We start from the raw sequence: 23708 nt of genomic DNA on the forward strand, positions 1-23708 counted from the left end.
TTCTTTTTCTAACGACATACGTCGGTACAATCACACACAAAATATAGGTTACTACATAGTTATTGAAAGTAAATGCTGTCCTCACACTGTTTGTTAATACATATTATATTTCAGGTAGAGTCGATATTTTAAAGTTGACTAAAACTCGCATCTATCTGGATAGCTAAAGTTTATTATCTACTCAACTCTCGGTTACTTGAGGCAAGGATTTTTATATAGGATTTACAATCTTCATATGAAGAACGGCACCTCGATTTTTTAGCGCCACCTATTAAAAACTATCATAACTACATTGATGATGCCGACAAATTTATTTGTTTCAAAATGTGTATTGACATGATATCATGATATTAAAATAAAGAAATATGTCATTTGTTCTTATAAAAAATAAAAACACGCAAAAATATTTGGGAAAAATATTATTTTTCCACTTCCAGGCTGCCAAACAGCGCCATCTAGTTTTAAGCCTAAAAGCCCATACATTTCAGGGGTATGCTTTTTTGTATGGGTTTTTTCAGTCCCGTATTAGGTATCGTTCTTGTATGAGGAATCTTTTTTAGGGTTCCGTAGTCACCTAGGAACCCTTATAGTTTCGCCATGTCTGTCTGTCCGTCCGTCCATCCGTCCGTCCGTCCGTCCGTCCGTCCGTCCGTCCGTCCGTCCGTCCGTCCGTCCGTCCGTCCGTCCGTCCGTCCGTCCGTCCGCGAATAATCTCAGTAACCGTTAGCACTAGAAAGCTGAAATTTGGTACCAATATGTATATCAATCACGCCAACAAAGTGCAAAAATAAAAAATGGAAAAAAATGATTTATTGGGGTACCCCCCCTACATGTAAAGTGGGGGCTGATATTTTTTTTCATTCCAACCCTAATGTGTGATATATTGTTGGATAGGTATTAAAAAATGAATAAGGTTTTACTAAGATAGTTTTTTGATAATATTAATATTTTCGGAAATAATCGCTCCTAAAGGAAAAAAAAGTGCGTCCCCCCCCCTCTAACTTTTGAACCATAAGTTTAAAAAATATGAAAAAAATCAAAAAAGTAGAACTTTATAAAGACTTTCTAGGAAAATTGTTTTGAACTTGATAAGTTCAGTAGTTTTTGAGAAAAATACGGAAAACTACGGAACCCTACACTGAGCGTGGCCCGACACGCTCTTGGCCGGTTTTTTTGTCTACAAACAAATGTTGTAGATACCTACAGTTCAATTTTAAATTACAAAATATAAACCTAGCACCAGTTCTCTGAATCATTCTGCAAGTATAGTGCACCGTACACCAATAGTAAAAGAACAAAGATCATTGACACGGAGCCTATTCAACGCAATTCATTTGTGTACACCAATTAACTCCACGAAAAGTGAAACTCGACCGGCGGTATGCGAGTTTTTTTTCTCATCTGATTTACATATTTATTGGGGCACATTTTATGGCGGCATCAGAAAAAACCTCGTCGGTTTAATGGACAAAAAGGGTGGCTCCGTGTATATTTATTCTGTAGCATCCTTTTTTACGTGCGAAAGGACGTGACTGTGTATTTTTTCACCGACGTGGCACATTTGGCGACATACTTTGCATAAAAATATTGGATCGTAAATTGTCGGAATCGGAACGCATGTGGCGCGGGAAATATAGAAAACTGCCTGAAATATATTTTATGGAGACAGATATGACGCGACGATTGAGATCTGAATGACTAAAGAAATAGATAGGCATGTTTATTTAAACAGTTACGGTTTTTGTTATTTGTAATACCTACTTCATTTTATCGCATAATATTTAATTTGTGTAGGTGTACATATTCTCGTAGTTGTTTGGTAGTTCTGGTAATTCAACATTTCCCGTCTTGTACTTATTCGATATACCATTATCACCTAAGTAACTGTGCTACATTGCTGCTAAATAATTACTATGTATGCACCACATATAAATACATATGAACTCAAGCCACTTACTTAAGTCAATTATCTGTATACCTCTAGGTACTCTAGCGCTTTCATAATAACGCCATTTAGATAAAAAGGATGCACTTAACGAACCTCTGATTTAAAAGCCAAGTTTTAAAACCGTGTAGTTATTTCTTTGTTTTTTAAGTAACTGAAAACACCAGCACAATGGCATTTAAATTTCAAATGTTATCGGCTTAATTTATTCCCGAGAATATGAGTAGATATAATCTCTGAAGGATATGTAAATGTAAGCGTCGTCCTATAAATTTTCAAGTTGGGAACCGGTCGGAGAACAGAAGGTGGCTTTAGACTCCCTGGGCAGAAAACTGACGATTCCCATGACTTATGTTTACGATTACGACCAAGGCAAGCATGGTCCGTGCTTACCTAGAATTGTTATGGATATTGAGGTCACATTTATACTGACTCATCTATGAGATGTGGTTGTCGTGTTAGTGGAATCACTTTCCTGATCCTCGTTTAAATTACAGCATGTCCATAAATTATCGCTCGCTCACATTCAGCTCTTAGTCTGTAGCACTCGAGACCTCAACCTACCGTACCGCCTCGTTAATGCATTTTGTTTTAACTTTTGTTATTAAAATATTTAATTTACGATACTCGTGGAGAATATATCGGTTTCCTTAACTAATTTATGCCTCATACTCGGAGACGGCTCGCGTTTTATTATTATAAGCATGGGTGGGCTGAAACTTTGTAGATGGGCTTGAGACAGTCGTAAATAATAGGGTGTCATGAATTGCAACACTACGCGCTTAAGGTTTCTTCGTAGTTATAGAGTATAGAGCTTGAAATCATGGCTTTCAGTTATAAGATGCAAAGATGTAACAATACATATTTACGTTTCGATAACAAAGGGTTGATATACGAGACATTATGGTCCTCCTCAACCGCATACTGCTTGTAGCCGATAACCGTATTTTATGGTATTGTCCCCATAAACACTATCAGGCCTATGACACACGCCCGGTTTATCTCAACTCGTAATGCGTTTAAAGTGCTAAGATGCCCCTATCTGGGGCACGACTGCCACGAGCCTAGTAAAGGATTTTACCAAATAAAGATAGCCGTGATTTGTTGGCTATTTGCTGTCATAAAAGTGTCGGATGATTGCTTGTTATTTGTTGTTGTTATGGCTGTCTTGTGATGTCGATGGCCGGTTAAAGGTGTTGGTAGTTTACTGCTATGGTTATTTACATAGGTACCTATGTCTTCTGAGTCAGGTCCAACGTAAGTTGGAAATCTTTGTAACTGACAAACTACTTTTTTATTTGTTGTATATTTAAAGTTAGGTATAATATACCTAAGTATGTATACAATACATACTACTCGTAACAGCAACACTCTTAACCTAAGCATCGGTAGACGTTATGCCCTTAATTTATAGTCTCTTTCAACATTTCAACAACAGGAATTCAATACTTTATTTCACCATAGTCTGTTTTAGCACAACTCTGCACAAAACTCATTACACTAATTTTATTGCTCGGTAAGACGCCTAATGGAAATTCTACCCCAGCAATATTAAAGTTCTCCTTCATTAATCAGCGGATTAGATACTCGCGTTATTTACGAGCAAATCCAAAACGTATGGAATTTAATTTCATTAGGGGATTTTAGTGGAGCCATGTTGTCACCCGCTGCGCGCGGGCACGCGGAGCGGCATAAATTCCCCCAGCTGTCAAGACCGGGCCAATGGCAGCGCGGGACGAGCGTTCCAACCTTGAAAATGGTGGAGATAATTTTCATCCTATATTATTTTGTGACAGGTCGTTATTTAGATTTTTTATCGGTTTGTGCTTTCGATATTTCTCGAGATAGCGGCGTGGCATCGATTTTTTAAGGTTCGAAGAATTTTGAAGTAGGTATCTTTTTCGTCCTTTTACGGACTGTAGAATTTTGTGTCAAAAGTTCATGATCTTAGAGCTGCAACAAATACAATCAACTATTGAAAAAGATACGCGATAAGTAGGTAGGTACTATTAAATTTGTAATTCCATTCCGTTCCGTGATGCAAGATATCCACAAAAAGTGTAGGAGGTTAGTATTAAATGTTAATTAATTAGGTAATGTATTGTAAAGTAATGCCAGTGCTATATTAAATATGATATAGGTAGAAATAGAAGCAGGGGAACAGGGGATTACAAAGTTATTTGTGCTTAATACGTTAATTCAAATTCATTAAACGGAATCGGCATGGCATGGCATGTGCCTTCCCAGTGGGTAGAAAATAAAGGAAAGTACTTACCACTTGCCTACCACTTTTTACGTAGGTTTTACTTATTTAAACTGTCACGATTATTACACACTAGCTTTTGCCCGCGGCTTCGCCCGCGTTAGAAAGAGACAAAAAGTGGCCTATGTCATTCTCCATCCCTTCAACTATCTCCACTTAAAAAATCACGTCAATTTGTCGCTCTGTTTCGCCGTGAAAGACGGACAAACAAACAGACACACACACTTTCCTATTTATAATATTAATAGGTATGGATAATTATTATTAAAAATCGGGACTTAATCGCATATTACGGCGTTGTCCCCGTGTTTTCGGAGAAGACTGGCTTGAAATGACATCAACACCTTCTGACAGCCGCGCGAGTTTTTTGAACTACCCGCGCTTGGTTTTGATTATCAACTTGAACTGTTTGCGCATCTAGGGCACTCTGTCGACACACAACACTGACGAATATGTAGTCATACGCGATTAAGTACCGAGTTTTAATAGTTATTTGTTATACAAGGGGGCAAAGTTGTATTTTAACGTCGAGTGTGGAATTGAAAAACGAGCAAGTGAAAGGATTCTATAGTTGAACCACGAGCGAAGCGAGTGGTTCGAGAATAGAATCCTGAACTTGCGAGTTTTTTAACACACGAGAAGTAAAATACATTTGCACCCGAGTGTAACACAAAACTTTTCCCCTCACTACAGCGAGGAAACTACAACGCAAAAAATGCATTTATCACTGCTTCCAGTAGTTCCACAGGTGGTAAATCATCTTTATTACTAGATTCACCTACTTTTATAAATTTTAAAGCAGTTTATTTGACTTTATTCAAGGTCAAATTACTTTACCCACTAGTGGATAAAATGCGTTTTTACCCGCTGGTAATAAAGGACAAAACACGTGTTTCCGAGCTAGTGCGGGGAAAAGAATAATTATTTACGTTAGGTACCTATCATATTATTAAAGTAAAAATTAAATCATGGCAAATCATGGGCATCATGGCTACAATTTGTATGGGAAATGTTTACTTCCATTTTATTTAATTTCTACATTTTTATGTGGCACTGTCTTCCACATCATATCACAATGTCCTGCCGTCTTTATGGATACATTGTACGTACTGCTTCGTCAGCAACCTAAGCATAGCTATAAGATTGCTTCTATATTTCCTCCCGAGCAAAGTCAACTACTAAAAACTTCCATAAAACAACAATTTGAAACGGGCCATTTCGCGCGGGAAAAACAGCATCCCGAATGGGGTAGAAAAGGGGGGGGTGCCTGCTGGTTTATGTCCCAGAATTACGACTTAGACGTTTCAAACAATAACTTTGCCCATAAATAAGGACCGATTCCTTCACGCTTCATAACGCTGATGGCTTTCCCCGGCCCTCCCGAATTTTGAAACGTATATTTATAATCTAGGTAAGGTGGCAGACATAAAGTAGGTGCATAAGTGCGTTTGGCTGAATATATTCATAACAATGGCATAAATTCAAATCATCTACATGTAAACACAATTTCAATAGCACCCATAACAATAAAGTCTTAGACAATACCCATATAGCCATAATCGGTCGCCGTTCCTACGCAAATCCTCCTATTTTGTGTACACACAGGTCTTCGGGTCTCAATGTTTAGTCGCAGTACGGTCGACGTTTAGTCGCGGCGACCCAAATGGGGACGATTGGTAACAGGCACAAATGGTCACAGAAGTGACAGAAGTGTGCACTACGCGTGCACACATTGTTACCGTTTGGCGACTACTTTCCGAAAATCATTCGTTCATTTCATTCTTTTCAAATGGCGACTGTCAGAGACGTCAAAGTAAAAAGAAATAAAACCATTTGACATTAAAATGTAATGGCGTAAGAATTTGTTAAAGATAAATATTGTTTGCATTTGTAATATAATGTGGGCTAATTACCATGGCCAATTAAATTGCTCGAGTGATTTCATAAAATAAGTCTAAATTTATCAACGCGCCATCAATTTACCTCAGTTTAACCAGTAATAATATTATTGACTACTCGGTGTTTGCGTGTTATGTATATTGATTGGTGAAGTTTTAGTGCTCCGGTGCATACACTATACTGAAATATTAAAAATAATGCCTAGAAAACCAATAAAGTTGTTAAAATATGGATTAAGACGGTAATATTCCATGTAAAAAACAGTCGCCAAACGGTCACCAAACGGTCGACAAACGGTCGCAAAATGGTCGCAGCGTACACGCGTGACAGAAAGCTGTTTTCAAAATGGCGTAATTCTTGTATTAATTTTTTCCAGGTATCCTCAAACTTTATAAACAATTAAATATGCCGTCGTACTCAGTTGCCCTCACTAAAGAAGATTTAAAAAAAATGTAACGTGCGTACCGAGCTGCTGGGTTGTAAAGGATCGGGGATCATATTATTATGGTCTTCTATAGAGCAACTAGTATTTTGCGGCATTTCACAATTGACACTTGTTGAAGTAGTCGTCAATAATATTACTATCAACATTAATTTCAGCGATCTGTACTTCTTTTGTTAAGATTTTTGTATAGATAAGTGTCTACAAATTTGTAATGTTAAAGAGACATAAATAAAACGTAGTAGAGTAAATAAAATGTTTTTTTTGTAACCCAAACAAAATACTTGTAGATACGAGTGCGGAAAAGAGGAAAATCGATACGAGTAGCGATATATTAATACACGAACGAAGGGAGTGTTTTAAATCGACACGAGTTGTGAATGTCCTTTTCGCACGTGTATCGTATGACGATTTTCAGTACCTAAATCCAAGCTAAGAGTTTCGACCAGACAAGAAATGAATCATTGCTTGATTTGCTCGCACTACTGCGTGTAAAAAACAGCATCTGTACTGAAAAAAACTATCATTGCGCAACAGAAATTCTATTAATATCACAGTAAATACTCTATTTCATTTGATTCCTACTTTTATTGTGTAAAGCAACACTGCACTTCATTTTTATCAATAAGAATTAAAAATTATATATTTAATACATTAAGTAACTATAAAGTGCTTATCTATTTGTATTATCATTCTGCACTTTTCTTAACTTTCCCACATTTCTATAAAATGTCGAAGAGTGCTTAAATGGTCGTCGTCGATTATTATTATTTAATTCGCTCATTTAAATGATTCAAAGCAACCAGTCCACAACTTCACAAGAAAGTTTGAGAAACCTTCGTATTTCAGATTGTCATTTGCGGTTACAGTGGTTTAGGAGCAGTTCGGTAATCAGACCTACACATGTGTGTACAAATTCTGTCAATGTCACTGTCAGAAACCGTTCTGACAGTGACAATGACAGCCACAAATTCGTCCACATGTTGTTACCGTTATGTGTGCAAACGTCGACTAATAAAGTGTCGTTAAAAGTCATTCTGACAGTGACATTGACAGCCACAAATTCGTACACATTTTGTTACCGTAACGAGTGCACACGACGACTACACTTTGTTATTGTAACAATACGGTCGCATTGTTTGCACGACGTTACCACGCGTTATGTCACATTTGACAGTTAGTTACTGATTTGAAGATTTTGCGACTGAAATGGTTGTATGGGTTAGGGGCTCTAGAACTTAATTCCAGAAGGTTTTTTTAAATATCTACAAGTATTTACCTACTGCCTAAATGAAAGGTATACGCACATTGGTAAAGGCAGCATTTTTTTAATTACCTACCTAAGTACCTACCTATCTAAGCTTAAGATTTGGTCAATTTGAGGATCCGCTTGGTTAACCTGTGTCTCTTTATAATATTTACTGTAATAAGATGAGAATTGGACAAATATTTGTGATTATTATAATCTGTTTACAATATAAATATGCACCATACTCCTGCTTCGAGCTTAGGAATTCCCCCGCCCACTTCTAATCTAGAAAACCCAATAAAACCCCCCTAATAAAAGCGCACGTTTTCACGTAGCCCGTAAAAATATGATAACGTTCACGTATCCTCCTCGCGCGGGTAAAGCGGGTCAGGTGAAAAGTAAATTAAGGTACACGTTCGTTGAGAAAGGTTGATAAGCATTTCCGCTCGGTCTGTGTTCATTTGGAAGTACGGGAGATAATGTTTTTGTAGAGATAAAAATAACTTCAATTAATTAAATAAGTTTTAAGGGCAGGTTCTCTAATCAAATAATGAAAATGAACCTTATTTATATTTTCTTTTTATCAGAACTTTTTATTTTTTGAAGAGCTCCTTACATATGTAATTATGAAATCCTAAATTGGGACAATGATTCATTTGAGCTTTGATATAAATCGAAAGCTCTATACCACACCTATCTTTGTTGGTCATACGGTGACACTACGAGTTATGTTGCCTAATTGTTGTTATGTAAAGAATAAACATCTCTATATATTAATAGATAGACAGAATTTTCAAAATAAATTGTTTTCCATTATAAATATAAAAAATATAAAGGTTTAGCATCTCGTGGTTATACCTACTTAATCCAAGAAATCCATAAACAAATTGTTTCGTGGGGTAAACGTGCCTAATTGGGGCACGTGGGCACATTTGCGTGTTGCGTTTGCGTTAACGGCTCTCCAGATAACTTAATGGGATTGCGGGCTATACAGCCTCGACGAAATACCTTTTGGCTACCTTTAATACCAGTTACCTGTATATATACCTGTAATATATATTTGTATTATAGATACATATAGCTTGGTTAAATCTTAGTATGAAAACATTATTTCTTATCTAGGTATAAGTACCTACAGCGAGTACATCCATTGCAGGTGTGTTAACAAATTGATAAATACATTATCATATCACAATTTATTAAGCACTTGAAGGGAATGCTGCCACTGACCTTAATCAATTCAAAGTCGTTTTATTAATCAATGATATGCGTGTCTGATTCTAGGTAGTAATAGAATAAAATGTACAAGATGTGTACAAGAATCTGTGTAAGTACTTATCTATTAGTCCCGTTACGTTTAAAGACTCTGCCTAATAAGTGCTCGATGTTAGTAGGTACTATTTATACTCGTAGCAGTCGCCAGCCTGTAGCTATGTTAATATCTCAGTTCTCCCCTTTGCGAAAAGGAAATAGGGTTCCTTTCCAAATTTTGCATTCCAACATTTTCTTTGCTTAATGGTAATCTACATTTCAAATGAAATTACGGAATTTCTCTTTAAATTGAATTAGGTTGAATTTCAGCACGGCTTTGCTCGCAGGCGCCCGGATGCCCCCAATAAAGGTGGATTAATACTACCGAAAGCCCAACTTACTTAATAAATATAAAAGCTTTTCCCTCCCGGGATCGTAAACCGCCCACTCCGCTTCTCCAAGATTACTTATATCGTTGCCAGGGAAATTTGAGCCCCGGCTTTTCATTAAAACAAGCATTTTCGTCGTTGAGACGAACAAAGTTGAGAGGTCATCACCCTACGATGGTTTGCCATTATCAGCTCTATGTAGATTGCGTAGCTTGCGTTGCTTTCTCAGATAAGGTTTTATGGGGACTGGAAGAAAGGATAATGGGCTCCTTTGATGTAGGGATGGAATTGTAGCGACGGTTCCGTTGTAAAGATAGATGGCATTACTCGGTTTATATCCGCCAACTACCCCCTGGACAAAGTAACGCCCAAGATGGATAGGTTTTTGTTTTATTTCATCAAAATCTCGATAATTGTAATACGTCGCCAGTGCCAATGCCGCATTGGATTATACGAGTATACCTATTTTACCAGGATTTGCGGAAACAGTTTTAGTAAACCAACACAATACTTTCTCTTACAACAAGCTGTCTTATCGCTAAAAAAAAACAATCTCTTCCAAATAACATTTAGGTAGCCAATTTATGTTTTGTAGGTGTAGTTAACGTAGAATTAGAACTGCAACTATACTTATTCTAAGTACACCTATAACAATTTATAGATAAAAGTATTTTAGTCCTTCTGCTTTCTTTGGTGATACCTACATTTTTTTTACTTTTTGGCATGTATCGATATTACCTAAGCAATCTACGCATAATATGTAATATATCATTTGTGTGACAGTAGGTATCATCAGTATTATATTTAGGTCCTTCTAGGTAGGTATACATCAGCTTACAGCACACAAAGTTGCACATAATTTATGACCTCCCGGTTTATGGGTTATGGGCCAAGTTCGCACATGCGCCGTGCGAGCGTATTGAGGTCGTAAATTTATCTGCTAACCCTTGGACCAGGTATCTAAATGCCTTGCTTTTGTGCTTTATTTTTCTTAAACGGGTTTCGAAAGATTTAATGGACATGTCGGTTAGTCTAAAAGTTGGGTACATACATATAATCACGCCTGTATCCCATAAAGGGGTAGGTAGAGCACATGAACTACTAAAGTTTCAGTGCCACTCTTGGCAAAAAGGGGTTGATAGAAATCGAAAAGTTGGGTATTTTTAATAAGTAACATATTCAATTGTACTTAGGGATTGCAATCCGGTCCGGCGGATCCGGTAATCCGGCCGGATCCGGTGCTTTTTTCATGCTACCGGATCCGGTGAAATTCGCCGGATCCGGTACCGGATCCGGTAATGTAATTTAATATGTTAGAATAGTGCAAATAACATTTACGCTAACATTTGAACGTAGCTCAACAGGGGATTGCAATCCGGTCTGCTTTCCAATCAAAACATAATTTAATACGAATGTTTTTTGCATTACTGGGCCGTTTGGAAGTAAAATAATGTGCTCAAGTGACGCGTCAAACTTTCCGTCTTTGAATCTGTAGTGAAATCTGTGCAATTGTTTGCTTGGATGCAAAATGTGGAATAGTGGAGAGTGACAAAGGGCCACACGACAAAACTTCGTTAGCATGTCACTGAGGTCGATCCTTCGCGTTTTCTGACCAAACACCATCCGAAATCAAGATCTATTGAGTATATGCCAGCAAACACCCATTAGTGAGGAAACCGCGACACAAAAAGTACGTTGGTAGCACACAATTCCAAGAGTTCCCTCTAACGAAATAACGCAACCATTTCTTTCGGCTGGAAATCGCCTGCCGCTGGACGGAGCCTTGGCTCCGGTCGCCCTGTAAACAATGGAAGCGGTCCGTTGAGGATGAACTACGAGCAACCGGGGCGAGCTGGAGCGAGGCCACGAAGGTAGCTGAAGATAGGAAGGCATGGCGCGAGCTTGAGAAGGCCCTTTGCATCTCTGTGTTGACGTAGGACTACAAGAACAACAACGTTTTCAGCATGATATTAGAAGTACGAGGGCACATTGCTACAAGAATCATAAAAGAACAATTCAAAGCTTGAATATGAACATTTTTAAAAGGTATCCAGTAAGATTGTGGTTTGAGCAATAGCAAATAATACTAAGGTCAATTACTCTTGATGACTTTAATTTAGCTACTGTAGTTTTTTTTAGTTCTTCTTTGCATGTGAGAAAAGTTAACAGAAAAATAAGACAAAACATAATTATCTATTTTTAAATAGTTATCTATAGTGCATGTAGGTAATGTTATAATGTCCGATCTTAATTGTATCTTAAAAGCTCTAAAGGTATTACTGTAAAACAATACAGTAAAAATAATTTTGTTATCCTATGAAAGTTTAAAAAGAACGAAAGAATTTTATTCACGACTGATTATTTTAGTAAAATTTACTTGTTACCTGGTAAAAATGTTGATTTCTAAGCTTTCAACTTTTGGTTTATTAATCGTGAAGCAAAATACTATTATATTTCTCATATTATGCTGAAAACATACAAAAAAGTTACTATTTGGGTACTTTTAATCCTCAAGGCCAATCCGGCCGGATCCGGCCGGATCCGCCGGATTGGGACCAGAATCCGGCCGGATCCGGCCGGATTGGATATCAGACCGGATTGCAATCCCTAATTGTACTTTATATCACTTCTTTTCGGACTATTCCAGATCATCTGACAAGAGTAAAGTTTTTCACGTTTTACGAAGACGTCACAAAAAATTTAGCCTACTTAATTATGTAATTTTTGTTTAAGCGCCCCCAAACGGGTAATGAAACCGTTTGGGGGCGTTTTGAACTTTCTTTGTACTAAGTAGATTTTCCGTGGTTGAGGCTCTTAAGTTAGTATTTTTCTGCGAACGTATTTAGTTAAGTATAAAGAAGAACGATATAATAGGGGGGGACTAACAAAGCCCATACAAAAAAGCGTACCTCTGAAATGTATAGGCCTTATCGCCGTGTGCCTGCTATACGGCCACAATTTTCGAGCAGACACAAGTTTACCCATCCACCGAGACCTCGACGCGCTAAAGGCTCTCAGACTGAAGTCTCGACTACCCCCCCAAGGCCCCTTAGAGGCATGGATAATGGACTGGGTAGCCAGAGCTCTTCCTACAGAGCTGTCCGAGTTCGATACTGGGGCCCGACCGGTGTGATTTAAGGAGCCTCGACAGGTTTGGTGTCGGCTGAACCGTATCAGGGAAGGCATCGGAAACTGGTCATCTTTGTGGTGCAGATGGGGATGGTGCGAGTCTGTGGAGTGACAGTGTGGCCACCCAGATCCTACGGTGCACCATATAGCCTTCGAGTGCCCCATAACCAAGTTTAGCGGAAAAAGGGCTGATCTTAAGACACTTCCGACAAATCATCATCCTCCTTGCGCTATCCCGGCATTTGTCACGGCTCATGGGAGCCTGGGGTCCGCTTTGACAACAAAGACACTTTCGACAAATGCCGTTGAATATCTGAAGTCTAGTTTTTTAAGGCGTTATAGGCTTAAAACTATAATTTGTTAATTTAATTGCCCTTTTATAGGTTCTAGTATCCATAAAACATAATTGTCGGTTAGATTCAACTGTATAATATTGGGTAAAGAACCTTAATATAACAAGACAATCATGTTAGTAAAAAATAATTTGCACAATAATTTGAATTGATAGAAAACCGTTACGTCTACTTAAAGCAACATAGTAGTAGTCGAGAAATCATCATAAAAATAACACTTAATTTCAGTCTCCTATTATGGGGTCATTAAAGGACTGGCTGAGCCGACATGGCCATTACGCGCACACTTACCCTGCGCTCCTTGGATGTAAGTCGTAAGAGAGTAGGGATCTGATGTGTGGTCGGTGTTTTACTACGGGGCGTGTTAATACAGGATTACCATACTTAAGTACTAAATACTTACTCTTAATTTGTAGAGAAAAACGGATAGGTACTTCTGTTTAAAAGAATCTTCTGAACGCCGTGCGTTGACGGCAATATGCGAGCATATTGTAGGAACCCATATTATTCAGAATAGAGGCTATGACATCAAAACTTTTGTTATTATAACTTTTCTAACAGTCTCACTTTCAAAATTACTGGGACATTTTTTTTGTAGAAATTACTTAGTCTACCTAGGTTTAATTTATGTTTTCATTATCTATAGTTTATGTGTTTTATCTCAAACGTATTTTTATTTATTTTCAGAACTCTACGTGGTGCCCTGAGCCGCTGAATGGAATGTGAAGAAACTATCTGGATTTTAAGACTTTTCTAATGATTTAACTCTTTGTAAATTACATTGTCTTCGGTTACCGCGATAGTTACTCATGAAATAAAATTATGGAAACGGATTAAATCCAACTTTAATAGAGAAAATGGCTTTACTTTACCACCGGCTTGGGATCCAGTAGTACATCTGATAATGGAACAAGCACGACGAAGACTGTGAGGCATTTGTGTTGGAAATTTGCAATTTGTTTTTTGTCAATTTTGTGTAGTGATTAATTGTTTTTTAACATAGTAATGGTAAATTTTTTGAATATTGTATAACTAGCTTTATTTATAGTGTGTGAACCTGCATTAGAAATCTGTATTAGTTATGGTCATGGTTCGTTAATATTTCTTTTATGTAGGTAGGTTTTGCACATTGTAATTTTTCCTCAGTCACCCGTTGACCACGAACGCTGTAAAGTGTTCGAAACGTTGGGATGAATTGTAAATTCATTATACGCGATTAAATCCGTTTCCATAGTTTTATTTCTTTGTAAATTCTTCCAAAGAAAAAATAAGCGTGTTGTATCTTTGAAATTAAATCCTTATTCAGCTTCAACGCAAATTATAAGTAGGTACTTAGATATTCAGCACATTTTTATTTCATTAAAAATCATGATAGGTAAATATTGTTATACGCTTAAGCCTGTACTAGAAATACCTTCACGTATAAGGTAGAATATGGGAACATTAATTTAAATACTCTCACGTTACTTGAGGCCCGCATACATAAGGCATCAAGTAAATAAAGTTCGTTAAGATAAAGTTTGTAATTATAATTATACTTATTCCTCCCCTGAAGTTTTATCTCCATACAACCTTAATAGATGACACGTGCCGTTTTAATTGCTAGAATGACTTCATTACTTCCTCCTAACTTCCCCCCCCCCTCCTAAGTCCTCGTGTACAGTTTTTTGTACATATTCCTAAATTTAAATTCAATAATATTTAAGAAAAAAAACCGCCTTCCTTTGGGGTTCTGGTGATAAATACTTTCAAATGTTGGATTATGTTATCAATTCGTCTGTATATTTTTTAATGTTTGTTATTAGATATTTCCGTCATTCCTGAACTGAAATTTGGATGATTCTGAAGTACTTATACAGATGAGAATGATTATCAGAACGGAACTCTAACCAGGGGCGGCTCACTCTTCATCAGCAGTTCCACTGCACCAAATGTCAGTGTTTTGGACGTAAATGCATGATGTTCTTATAAAAATACCAAAGTCACTATAAGTGTGCCGTTCAAATTTGAGGAGTTCCATTCTGACCATCATCAAGAGTTCCACTGCACCAAATGTTACTGTTCCGTACGTAAATACATGCTGTTCCTTTAAAAACACAAAAATAACTATATGTATGCCTTTCAAATTTGAGGAGTTTCCTCGATTTCTCCAGGATCCCATCATCAGAACTGGGTTCTGAGAAATATGGGACCAATCTGTATGCATATACATTCATTAAAAAAAAATTTCAAAATCGGTCCAGTAACGACGGAGATATCGAGGAACAAACATTTAAAAAAAAATACAGACGAATTGAGAACCCCTTCCCTTGAGATTTGGAAGGCGGTTAAAAACAAAAGAAATGGTTTCAGAATTCAGGAGTATATTATGTCCTGGATATATCAGGCCAATTCTAACTTACATAATTATATACCTATTATACGTAGGGTGCTTTTAATGGGGTTTTGTAGGTAGGTATCCTTTTAAGTTCGTTAGACATGAGGTATTCTTTATTATCATGCATGTTTGTGGGATATGGGGCAAATTGTGGCGTAGGCGAGAGGCTGGCAACCTGTCACTGCAATGTCACAGTTTCGTTTTCTTTCAGCCCCTTATTTGCCAAGAGTGGCACTGAAACTTGAGAAGTTTCATGTGCTCTGCCTACCCCTTCATGGGATACAGGCGTGATAGTATGTATGTATGTATGTATCACCTACCTACCTACAGAATCTTACTTTTCTACTTACATATTTAGAATTACAAACTCATTTATTTGGACAGTAAATTAATTTTAAACGAAACGTACCTATTATTGCATAACGAATAAATAAATGAAAAATAAAATAAGGAATTGAAGAAAACTTTTTAACTATAGGTATAATAATTTATTTTTCACCACACCAACTGGCAAAGGCTTTCTTTGCTATTCGAAAACAGATAGCAAAATTGTATTTTATCCACAAGGGGGCAAAGTAATTTCATACAAATTTTAACTCGATATCTTAATCTGGCTGCTAGATTTTACCTATAAATGATGATTTTGAATCATAAATATTGAATAAATTGATGGATTTGATTTATTTTGATGTTTTATAGTCAGTATTTTGTTCGTGTTGGCGTGGTGAAAAATTTTGTTTCACTCGGTGGCAAAGTTTGTTTAACCTACGTGCCTTGATACCCTCGCAACGCTCAAGATTCCACTTTTTGAACCACTCGCTACGCTCGCGGTTCAATATTGGAATCTTTCGCTTGCTCAGGTATCAATATTGGCACTTGTGGTTAAACAACTACTTTGCCCCCTTGTAAAACAAATAACTATTTCGAGTTCTGTTCTGTGGCCGGAAATATTTAAAAATTAACCCTTAGTGCGTTTTCACATTATCCGATCCGATATCGCATGTCGGACCGATATGCCATACATGGTGCCATATTGGATTTTTTCCATTGAAATTTTTCCGACATCCGATATTGTATCGGATAATGTGAAAAGTGTGAAAACGGACGCTGACTGTGCTCCGCCCTGTCGACGTATATATTACTGTCACTGAAAATACACATAACGGGTATGTCTTTTCTGCGGCAGTTATTCTCAATAACACAAGTTATTGTCAATAAACTATATTTCACCATTTATAATACCTACGAATACTTGATTTATGAGTAGGTACTACCTCGTACGTACCTACAGCACGTTTGTGTTGTTTATCTCGTTACTCAGGCCTATAACCAAGGTGCATGAACACCCCCTAATGTGATCAAATAACGCAGTTACGGCCCCGATAACGAGAGTCGTAAACTTTGTGTCAACTCGACTTGCAGGAAATTTCACTAGAGTGCTTTTTCGGAGGGTGCGAGACGCTTTAAGGTGGGAAGTAAATGCGTAGGTTTGTATTGAGTGTTTAATATTGTTAAAGTGTAGAAGGAACGTTGGCACCCTTAAGTGACACAATAAAAGGTTCTTGATAAAATGCGAGATAGGGTACCACATTTACCATATAATCATAAAGTTTTGTTATTAAAAAATCTATTTATGTGCATTCTTCTAGGGTAGATATGTTGTCTTCTTTCGTCAGATTTTGATACAATTTGAAGACCTTGTTCTGGGCGCAACAAAAAGTAAAACTGACTGAATTACTTTAGTTTTTTTTCGAGAATACTGTTTTTCGTGCCTAACCCAGAGAAAGATTGTCTTAACAAACCTTAATTACAGAAAAAAAAATTGACGACATGTTTGAATTTATTATAAAGTTGCAGTTCTACAGAAAATCGCTCATTTAACTTGAATGGGTAGAAGGAATGCACGTGTACAGCATGCACGCTTGCAGTTGCGAACTACATCGAGTTTTTAAAGGGGCGCTTACAGGGTGGCGGAAGTAGAATGGGTGGTGAAATGAGACTTTAGGGTAACTTTTGGAGGGATGCAGCCCGTCCATTTTTATTAAAAAAATACTATTTTGTACGAACGATACGTTTTACCAATAGGCAGAGCTTTCTTCGAGAATTAGTAATAGGTACCTATAGGTATACCTAAAGGAGATATCCAAATCTGAATGTGTAATACGTTTGTTACTAGGAAGAGTATACGCAAGGCACCTTGTGAAACAGCACCGTAACCCTGCAGTACCTGCGCCAATACTAGTTGGTAACTTCGCTTCATATTCGGGTGTAGGTTTCTGAAACAAAAAAAAATCGTACTTTGATACATTTTGCTATTGCTCATTACCATTCAGAGTTTACCAAGCTAAGTTGACAGTGAATTGATTGCGCCGCTAGTGCAAGGGTCACAAATAGGTACGCAACCGCTATAATATCATAGAAATTTATATGACATAATATTCGGCGTTCTGTCAAAATCATTGTCAGTTTGGCTTGTTATAGCCTGTCAACCAAATTTTGGCAGTAGCAATGTACATCAAACTAAAGTATGGTATCCCTATGAAAGGAACAAAAACCAGCAATGTACGTCGAACAGCCACAGATATATTTTTTCGAGGCTCGCTCCTTCCTTACGAATTAGATAATGTATTAAAAAGGGACGGATATGTGCTAGTTATTTCTCTTTTTGGTAGGGTGGAGATTTCCACAGATAAGATACAAATGACACGCGAATTTCCACCGATTTTCAAAACTAGTGTTGCTAGCCCGCGATTTTTCAAATTTGCCGCATTTTTCTAGTGACAAGATTTGGTTGACGGTCTATATATGATTGTGGTATTAGAGTGGCACATAGGTTAGTCCATTCCCCACCCGACCTCAAGCCATATCCATTACTCCGTTGATTAGCACTACGTTTAATGATTGCTTTCATCCGCGTCGTTAATTATACCTACCACTCCATAGTTACTGCGGTAATAAGCAGTAATGGTTCTTGTGGGTTTACGGTGTGCTACTGCTGCTGCATAAATGTCCGGAAATGGAGAGACGGGATAGGGGTAAAGACTGGACATTTCGACAAAAATTAATGACGACGTGCATGCTAGTTTACGAGGCAAAAGTAGCAAGTAGTACTTACTCCTGTAGTAGGAGAATTAGTATTATCAATTGTAATTTCAATTCAATTTTAAATCTTTTTTAAATATGTAAGTACCTATATGACGTGTAAAAGTGCCCCTGTGGCCTATTTGCTGAATACCTAAATTATTTTGATATTGAATAATTTTTCACAACCAAAGAAAATCGTATTGGGCTATGAACACCTGAATGTGTAAATAATCCATTAATTGTTCATTGGTTATCAATTATCATACCTATGTTATGAAAGCGTCTTACAAAATATATCTGATATTTTGTTTGCTAAAAATCTTCTAATAAACAGAAATGTCAAAATTACCGATAGGAAAAAAAGTCTTTAAACCGTTTTAAAATTATATTATAGATGGCGTTAGTTAGGTATCTATATCTGCACCATAATGCAATTTATAGATACCTAAGTAACGCCATCTATAACATGAGAAGCGAAACAGATTTTTGAATAGACCCTTGGCAGTCTTATCATTTCATATCCTTGTCTTTTGTATACGGTAGCTTGCCTGTTTATAAATGTCGACCGGACATGTCTGCATCCCCTTGCATGTCCACCCGTGACCAAAAATAACTGCCATAAGGACTACTATACTCGTAAATTTCGGTGTCATAGGATACTGGGTATAAACATAGCGAAACTGCAGTGAAATAGGTAGGTAGATATATAACTATTTTTAGCAGATGCTACCCGTCTACATTTTTGACTTACCAAATGTAAAATTTTAACTTCTGATTAGCAGAAACGTCTGCAATCGATGCCATTAGAATTTCGCTGGCTTGGTTGAAGTCTTGGTGGCTCAGTTGGCAGAGCGCTGGAGTATCGATCCAGAGGCCGTGAGTTCAAGTCTCACCCAAGGCAGACATTTTCCACTTTTAAATTTACCAAATGTAAATCAAAAATGTAGACAAGTAAGTAAAAAACACTGTATACCAACCTAATATCTAGACTTGAGTGCGTAATAAGCAGGTAAGTACCTGGTTAAGTATTAAACTTCGTAAGGACACCCACAGTATCGTTTGACGACCGGTCTGGCTCAGTCTGTAGTCACCCTGCCTGCTGAGCCGCGGTCCTGGGTTCGAATCCCGGTAAGGGCATTTATTTGTGTGATGAGCACAGATATTTGTTCCTGAGTCATGGACGTTTTCTATGTAGGTATATAAGTATTGTATATTATATATATCGTTGTCCGAGTACCCACAGTTACATCCTTTTTGAGCTTACCGTGGGGCTCAGTCAATATGTGTCAAGAATATCCTATAATTTATTTATGTATTATTTATCTTGATTTTTTATTCACTACCTACATAAACGTATCTATTAGTTAAAATTTAACGTGTGAAATGTGCCATGCCATATTGAGTAATCCGCTCCAGGGTTCTACCTATACTTTTGACATTATTTTAAAATTTAGATACATAGTTAATACCTACTAATAATATCGTAGTCGTAGCTCTAATATTTATTCATGAATTCAAATAGACACCATCCAATTTCTTATTCAAATAAGATGGGACATGAGACCCATGTGCTTTATTGGGGTCTTGCAACCACACCCTCACTTAAAAGCGTCCACTCCATCCTGGCCTTTTTATCACTAACAATAGTGCCCTAATTGGAGTCTTATTAAACTGGTTTATAAATTCCCTTAATGCAACTCATGCAGAAGAAATCACGTAACCAGGGGACTCTGATTTGGACATTTCCCCTTGGAGCGTGCTTTATCTCAGTAATGGCGGACGGATGGACGGTCATTTCCCCTCAGTGCTATTAATTACGGTAGATTTAACCCCACCCTACACATGAACAAATAGAGATTGATCCTATGTTGTTAATATTAGCCCAGAGGGAATAAAATATATACTTAAGCACCTTAGTCAAATGGATACCAGCCGATATTTTTATATTAAATACTTCCCTACGTATGAAATCAACCTATTAGGTATGAAACTAAGATAAAGTGTTGTTAGGAAGGTATTTAATGTTATAATACGATCTCAAGTAAATTAATTATCTGTTTAGTTTGTGAAGTACTTCTTAAGCTCCTAGATAATTTTGTAACTTAAAACGTAGGTGCTTAAGTATTTCCACGCCATAAAATAACTAACTACACTAAAACGCTCCTCCAAAATGAAATCCCATTTAAACCCCCTTAAGTTTTCAAGATCCTTAATTAAACTAAGCTACCTAGAGCGCTCAAAACCTTCGCCTCCACCTGTCGGCATCCCTCCGTAAAGAGTTTTATGGTCCCATTACATTCCATTCAATAGTTAGAAAGTCGTAACCACTAGAAAACTTCTATTGTAGTTAAGTCTTTTTAAATACGGAGTAGCATGTGCTTGGCATCCCTTGCGGCTTGGCAGAGTTAATTTTGTATAACGACCAGCTCCAAATTTATGTTCGAGTCTAGTGGACTTACCCCGAAGGATAGGTACTCGTACTCGTGAGGTTTGTTACTCCTAGAGAAATAATTTAAAGATATAGAATATCAGGTTAAGTCTGATCAAACTAACTGTCCATTTACATTAAAAAATATGATGTCTAGATTTCGCGACTGGTTTTCGTTAACAACTGCTTAATTTTCAGTGTCACTCCTAGCAATTACACTGGTTAACAAATTTTAAGGTTTTGTTAATCCATGAAATGAGTTGTGCTAATTGCGAAAGAATACCTCTAAATATACATTTTGATGTAAGTTCTAAGGTCGAGTTAGCTCGCGTTTTTTGTGGAATCAAATAAAAATCTTTTGACTTAAGATAACATTATATTCATAAATCACATATTATAAAATTTAAAAATGAGTTAATATATTGCTGTTCCGTTTATAAATAATATCTACAGCCTCTCTCTTCAACGTCCAGTAGTAGTCTGCTAACATAGCAGGACTCCATTTGCCCTGGTATCGCTGTTTCATGCCTGAACTTTTTGCGCGTATTAAGCCCTTCTGTCTTATTTATTCAAAAATAACAATCTTCAATGTGATACTTTTAGGCAAACATGATCGGCGGCCGGATAGCCAATCTCGCAAGTGTTTACCACAACTCGAGCATATTACATGCGGAACCCAGGGTTTGTCTTGATTTTTCACTGGTATTCCGAAATAAAGTTCGTAAGCACGACAGATTCTGGGACTGAAGTTTTCGCTCTTATTTTTTGTAGTGAATTTACCACAAACGTAACAAAAATTGTTAGGATTACTTTCACAGGAACGAGGCATATCAAAAATATAAATTTACAAAGTTTTAGTTCAAACTTCACAATAAAAACTAAAAACAAATTTTGTTTGATACACTTAAGGATGTTGCTGTATGTTACAGTGCTATTACCACGTCATACACTAATTGTATTTTCACGGTGTTTGTTAGCGAACGCCAGCGCAATCTTAACGTTCTTTATGATGTATTAAATCTAGTAAAGTAAAGCTGTGCTATAATAACGAACAAGTCGAAACTTGCGAGAGTGCGGCGAACGCAATACAAGATTAAACTTGCAAAGCTCGAAAACTCGAGCTAAGACACTTGTAATATTATAATTGATGATTAGTATTTACCAAGTACTCTCTATTTTTGTATTTCATAATTCATGGGCAAAACCATTGTTAACCAGTGTTACCGGACTGAAAGAAACCGAAATTGTGACATCCACGAGAGAAAAAGGTTGAAAAATTCTTAGTCACAACATACCCCGCCGCTAAATATAAAAAAGCTGTATTAGATTGTTTGAAATAGATTAAAATACCTATATTAAATAGCAAAAATCGTAGAATGTTTAAGAATAGATTCCTACTTAATTTTGTAAATTATTGTGTTTAGCCAGAGATACATTTAAACTATTACTAGAATAGCAAAATCGTATATTGTAATCGTATAACGTTGTTGACTGTGCATAAAACAACACTTATTATGTAATTCCATTTATAAAATGTATTTGTATAGTTGTTTGTTATCCCTTGAAAAAAATAAAATGAATAAAATAAAACATTTGAAAATATGATGTAGGTAGGTAAGGTATGGCAATCTCTCATTTTGACCAATTCTTATCACTATCACCGAGTATATCTAAGTAGACGATGTACCGACCTACAATGCTCTGTGGTGGATAGTATTATTTCAGTAGTTCACAATATGTCACAGAAATGAAATGTGTAAATTACTTAAGTCACTAAAAAAAATTAACAGTCTGAGATGCTTACTTCTTGATTAGAATTAAGATTCTTAGGAACCTAGTAGCTCCATCTAGATTCAAGATCGGTAAAGTATATGCAACTGCATAAATGTCAGACTATATTATTTATTTATCTTTGTGTTGTGGCGTGCTACTTTCTTAAATACTGTATGGAGTAATTGAATAATTTTACCTAAATTTTAAGCAAATACGACCACCACATTGGTATTACACTGTTTAATTCACACACAGTTCCTAAAATAATACTTTATACACCTGCTATTAGAATAAAAAATAAATTAAAAAAAACGTTTTTTATTGAATTAACACGCCATCTATCCAAAATAATCTAAACCAATACGAAGCTTTGAAAGCTCTGTAAGCACGTGTTCGACATTTTCTAACTGCAGTCAGTAGCGCCATCTACCGTCAACGGTCGGAACTTGTATGTCATTAAGTAAGCTGAACTCGGTCAGCAAAGTATTGAACTTAAAGCAAAGGAATATTTGGAACAAAGCTTTTTTTAGGGGCGCCACTGTATTTATACATTACTGTTATAAAGTCTCTCTCTATTTCAACTAAGTTAGAGTTTAATTTAGCTAGGCTTGGAGCCTCCACTTGTAAGACTTCAAGAGTCCTTTTCTAAGTTATGCAAAAATAAATAAAGCTACCTACTTAAAGCCTGACCAAAAATATATGACTATTGACGAAAAATACATGACTATTGTCAAGAGGGCGCTGTTATTCTGATGTATGCGGTGACAGTTCCATGCAGTATGAAGAAAATATAGTTCTAATGAAATTCCGCTACAGGGCGCGTAGTCTGGTAATATATTTTTGGTCAGGCTTTATGTCGATGCGTCAGTAAATTCTTATTTTTCATAAAATTAAAAAATGATTAATTGTACAGGTGGTGTAGTAGGAACTGCCATCTCGTAGCGTAAATCGAAACCCTCTACAGTTTACGCTGACTCGGCCGGCTTTACATCGCATAGGCTTTAGTGCTGCCCTCTACAGTTCGTCACTATAGTTTATGCACGTTCGCTTAATGTTATCTTCGTCCCCAACATGATTTAATATAAGGACATATTATTCAATTTTTTGGAACATAAATTAAAAACCA

The sequence above is a fragment of the Leguminivora glycinivorella genome, chromosome 2, assembly GCF_023078275.1.
Source record: "Leguminivora glycinivorella isolate SPB_JAAS2020 chromosome 2, LegGlyc_1.1, whole genome shotgun sequence".
Lineage (NCBI taxonomy): Eukaryota > Metazoa > Arthropoda > Insecta > Lepidoptera > Tortricidae > Leguminivora > Leguminivora glycinivorella.